Source organism: Vidua macroura, chromosome 1, assembly GCF_024509145.1.
Source record: "Vidua macroura isolate BioBank_ID:100142 chromosome 1, ASM2450914v1, whole genome shotgun sequence".
NCBI lineage: Eukaryota > Metazoa > Chordata > Aves > Passeriformes > Viduidae > Vidua > Vidua macroura.
In genome coordinates, this window is record NC_071571.1 from 8,542,927 (window position 1) to 8,548,926 (window position 6,000).

Sequence of the window (6,000 nt, forward strand, 5' to 3'; positions counted from 1 at the left end):
GCAGTTTCTCCACCCTCTGGTTCTTGCAGACATAAGAACTTACCCACCCTTCCCTTTGAAGGCAGCTGGCTGGGTTATTGTTCAGATAAGCACACACCTGCCCTCCTGAGGTGCTACAACAAGAGAAAATACCAGTTGAGGTGTCTCTAAAACAAAATTTAAAAAAAATTTAAAAGATTCTTTAAAATATTTTTTAAAAATTAAAAAAAAATATTAAAAGATTCCCTGGTGCTACTTTAACCTTTCTCTTCTGCATTGTATCACCAGCTATTTTCTAGTTGCTAACGTTGGGTGGGATGGGTTGTGATGGGGAGCAGGAGTACCCAGACAGATCACCAAGTGGAGACTTGCTGGCACAGAAACACCTCAGTCTGGCTTTTGTTTATGAATCTGTTGTGTTTGTTCTTGGATTTCAATTTATCAACAACATCTTGTGGAGACTGTCACTGTTTTTTCCATTTAAAAGCATCTGAAATAATTCAAAAGTTTCCAGTCAGCTCTCTGGGATAGACCATCCAGTTTATCAGATGGATACAGCTTTGTGTTTTCTGTGCTGTGGAATATATGTGCCACATCATTATACACCTGGGTTACACGGCTTACAGCAAATTAAATTTGATATTGTCGTAGATAAATACTCATGTTATTAGTAGTCATATTTAGGACCATGGCAATATTATAAATGTCACAGAGACATTTTAAATTTCCAGTCTTCTGCTTTTAAATAAGTGTGTGTTTGGTCAGTGCCTGTTTTGGGTGTTCTTTTTATTAATACACCAAATGTAACTGAAATGAAAATATTCCTTGCACTCCCTTGCTTATATACCTCTGAATTCACCCCAAAATCAACTCAAACTCAAAATGATATCTAGCTTTCTTTTATTACAGTTTTCCAACAGTACACAAGAAATTAATCGTTCTGACTGTGAAAATCTGTCCTGGGAAGCTGCTGGAAAAGCAATTCTCCCTGACATTTGCAGCTGCCACCACTGGGAAAAGTTCCCACACTGATTTTGACCTTCTGAAGTCCAGAAGCAAAAATCTCATCTTTCTCTCAGCTTGATGCTATACCATGCAAGTGTTCACAGTCCTCCCCTTGTCTTGCTCCCTGAGAAATATCAGCTGAGTGGTTAAAAAAATCATAATTTTAATAAATAAATTCTGTACACATCAAGTGTATAATTTTAAATATTATATGAAGATTAATTTATACATTCATAAAGGCAAGGATTTAATTATTTCTAGCAAATGTTGCATATATGTGCATATATGACAGGAGGGTCTACAAATAAATTGTCACCATATTGGATATCCAAGACCCAGAGCAAAGTGACAAGATCCATGATTTCAGGTGTCCATAAATCCTTGATGTAATAGCAAGAGATGAGACAGCACAGCAGCAGGTATTTTGGGTGGGATGTGGGATCTCACAGTTATCCAGAAGGTGTTAGCACAGAGCTCAAGAGACACCTGTAAGTCCATTAAGAGTGAATTTCAAGCCTACAGATTCTTTGACAAGAACATCCAAATGGCAGAGTCCACTAGCAACAAGCAACAAGTACATGAAATCTCTCCTGAGAAGTCTACTACAATAAATTTGGATTAAATTCCTCCTAACTGTCCTTAGGAGGCAACACCAAATCCTAGACATTATCTAATTTGAAGGTATTACACCTGGTCTGTTCCCCCCAGATAGCTGTGACCAAGACCCAGTGGAGTACCTGCACAGATTTACTTTTTTTCCAGCTGACAAATGTCTGGGATCCACCTCTGTGCCTGGAAGCAGAGCTCAGCGTGCTCATTATGCAAGGAGCCACACGACTGAGGCTCCTGGAGAGTTTATCAGGTCACTCAGACCTACACCACATCTCATGTTTGAGACCAGTCCCAAAGATCCAGCCTGGACCCATTCCATGCTTGAGTCTTGGGGAGAGTGGAACAAAACGATGCCTGGAGCCCAAAACAAGAGAGAAGAAGTGGGACCCCTGGGCAATGCAGGAGGCAGCTGGAATTCCAGGACAGGCTGTCCTGCAGCACACAACAAAAGACCAAACCAGCTCCAGGTTTCTGGAAACTGCAAAGGTTGGCAAATGGCCTCTCCATGCCTGAAACCAGCTCTTCTGCTGGTTCCCTGGGGTTTGCAGCAAAAGTTCCAGAAGAATAAAGAAATCTCAGGTAAAGGAACTCACACATCTTTTTTTTTTTTTTTTAATTTACTGCAGATATTTTGCTCAGCTCTGCGTGAAACCACCTGCCCCACACAACCACAAATATTGAAGCAGGAGAGCAATTTTTCTACCACCCACATAAGATAAGTAATCAGGAGACACAAAGCCTCATTATATCCAAACAAAAAACTTACAAGTAAAAACAAAAGTGTTAAGAGGTAGCTGAAAAAGTAGCTGAAGAAATTAACCAATTGTGCAATCAAATACAAATTGAATTCCAGGGTGTTATTTTGTTATTAAACACATCTGCTAAGTGAAATCCATGTTCAAGTTACATTTTAAAAATCATAAAATCACCATCACCATCATGGCTATCATCTCAGTCAAATTTCACCAGTTATTTTAAAGCAGCTTCCCAGCGAAGGCTTGTGAGGTGAGAGGTGGAGGTGCAGATGCACATGGCTCTACATGCTTTTCAGGTATAATTTAGTGTGCCTCAAGAGCAAATCTCAGGGATGGATGCCCCAGGGTGAGCATGGAGACAGCAGAAGTTTGCACAATCTGCAGGGTGGCAGGCCATAGTGCTTTCCTGGAGATTTTGCAGCAGTACTCTAATATCAAATTAATTACTGCATCAGCCAAGGACAGCATCCTCTGCTTGCATTTTGGAGGACGGCTGGCACTGAGGTGAGATGCTGTGGGACCACTTCTGCACTTCCCAGAGAAGCAGGTTTCAGGAAAAGAAAAGAGTTGGCACCAGGGTAAAGGTGAGTGTGGCAGTCTTTTGACATCTCATGATTTTCCTATACTTATCCTGTAACCATCAAAACCTCTGAGACTGCATTGAAATACTCTTTGACTTGAGGCAGCCAGAAGACCAAACAACAGCTTTCCTACCTGCAAAACATTTCCAAAATATTCCAATGCCACTTTCTTGAGGAGAATAAATGTGTCCCTGGATGCCTTTTTATTGCTTAGACCCCAGTGTCATCAACGGAGTATGCTGACAATCAAGTCTCTTGCTCAGTAGTTCTTGCTCAAAAATGAAATTTGGTGCATCCTTCAAATCCATCCCTTTTTATCTTAAATGAACAAAAACTTTCACTGATTTTTATGCAGAATCATAGAAAACAAGTCTAGCCGTGACTCTTAAAACCAACTAATGCACACAGCTCTCCTGCTTTCCCAAGCAAAGCTGGAATCAGACACACTGAGCTGCTACCTGCAAGCAGCAGCAGCCAGTAGAGCCAGTGGTGTGCTCAGAAAAGTCCACCCCAGAGGAACATGAATTCTTCCTCTTGCCCTTTCTAATTTGTAGTTCATTTCCCTTTTGCTGTAAATTATGACCTTAAATTGCTGAATCATGCTAAATGTCACCTGAAGGCACCATTTATTTGGAGCATGGGCTCTGCAAGAGTTTGACAGGGAAGCACCACAGTGTCATTCCCAGGATTAATAACGCGAGATGCTGAAATCCAAGGGGCAGTCAAAGGGGAAGAGCTCGGCAGCTCTGCCTCTGGATAATCCTCTCCAGGGAGTCTTGAAAAGCAGCAGAGAGCTCTGCATCATGCTGTGAGCTTGGGCCCATGATGAAAGGTGCTCTAAAAAAGTCAACTGCAAGGTCAATGTGCTTTACACCCACGTGTTGAAAAATAAGTAAGCATCAGTGTCCAATTTAGTTGTCATCACAGAGTGGGACTCCAAGGCAAAGGAATGCTCTAAGCTTGTAAGGACCACACTTCTCTCCTTCCCTTTGATGTGAGCCAAGGTAATGGAGATTCTGCCAAGGTGTGACTAATTCCTTGTAACTATATTGCATAATTTTCATATACTTTTGGAAAAAAAAAAAAAAAGGCAGCCTTTAAGAATAGGAGGGAAAGAGAAACTCACCCCTGACACATTCCACAGAACACAACCAGCAGTACAAAGCAGGTTTTATTAACAGATGGTGAAAGCTCAATTTAAAAAGTACTGTGGGCATTAAAGGAGATTGTTTTATGTCTTTGACATGAATACTCAAGCTAGATGAACTATCAGGGGTTTTGTTTAAGTGAGATTAATGCTTAGTATTTGGAACCCATCCAAACTGATTAGATCTGATTGAGTAAGAGAGCACAACTTTCTATATCACTTTCAAAGTGATATGATTAGACTGTGTATGTACTATCTGAAAATGTAAATATAAACAGAAGGGAAGGGAAAAATACCCTTCCCAGTTTTAAATGCAAAAAAATAATAATGATCCAACTGTATATAAACACTTAAAATTTAGTTGACTATTAGAAGAGTTAGATAAGAAAAATTGTGTTAATGACATATAGAAAGTGTTACAGGAATAACAAGCCTGTGGTCTGCCCTGTTGAGAGACTCATTTATCTCCTTTGAAGTCAGTTGAAGGGTATAAGTTTGGGTGAGGAGAACTTGACTCCAAATAATTTTCATCTAGGAAGGTCAGGGAAATGTGGTATTTTTCATCTTGTTCATAGATTTGCAGCCACTGGTCCTAAACAGGAACAGTTTGTAATTATTTCAAAGTACACTTTTTATGTCATAAAGAATTTACTGATTTATATATGTATTCAACAGTTTTGCCAAGCATTTCCATCTGGTTCATTTACATATGAACCAGAGGGAGACTCAGCTCCAAATTCAGGCACCTGAATGTTGGTGCCTAGCTCTGAACTTCGTACCCCAGCTCCAGACCCCCATCAGCTGAGCTCTTCTGGGTGCTAGCTGGTCAGTCAAATTCACTTACTGACTGTCCATCCAATTTCTTATGTGCAAACAAAAAAGGACCATATCCTAGAAAATGCTAACTCTGACATAAAATTAAGCAGATAATCTCTTGACTTTCCTCTTTCATGTGGTGGGTACGGGGGCACTGAGAAAGACCACTGCTGAAATGCTGAAACCACTTCTACAGTCCACACACAGACAGCTGGCCCACAAAAATAATTTAATGCATCAATTAGGAAGCCCAGAGGGCTTCACTTTGCAAAGAAGAAGTTAAGAAATTAATCAGAGTCTACATATCTATAGCCTTAGAATGAGGAGATTTTTTTTCAGAAGACAATAACATATAGACATCAATGTCTAATATTGAAAGCAATGTAATATCTACCCTTACTATCTGGGTCTTAAGTTTAGGTAGTTGATAAGAAACAGTTCTGAAGTTGGCACAGACAGGAAGGAGCTCTACCATAGTGGTCATGCCTAGAAGCACCAGTGTCACCAGATAGCAATCAGGTGGCCAGAATCTCTGTGGCAGCTCAGAGAAGAGGGACTTTTGCCTTCCTATCCCAAACTGATGGCTGCATATTGACACAAGGGACAAATGACAAAGCCTCTATTATTGTCACCAGCAGAGCTAACACAATGTCCTTTCTTGCACCTACATCTTCCCTGATTTCCAGTTTACTCCCTGTTGAAAATACTGCTTTTCCTTTCATCTTTTTACATGGATAAATCTCACAGTCCTGCCCTTACTGCTGGAATGAAGACAAAGTTGCTACCGTGTTACTGAAGTTTCAGAGGTTGTCACCAATCAGCTAAAACATGAAAACTGTGTATGCATATACAAATATATGTGTATCAATGTATGTTTGTAAAGTAATGTATTAGTAGTATTAAATAAAACATATTCTTTTAGGCTTCTATGAAACCAAATACATATAGTAGTTTATTCTCTGAGTTTATTTCATATTTGCTGTGGGTGAACAACAGGAATTAATTAAACTGAATAGCTTGTCTGTCCAACCATGTTTCACAATTTTTTTCCTGGGCCCTGGTATCAGAACTGCATGTGAAGATGTGGCAGAAAATTTGGAATGGG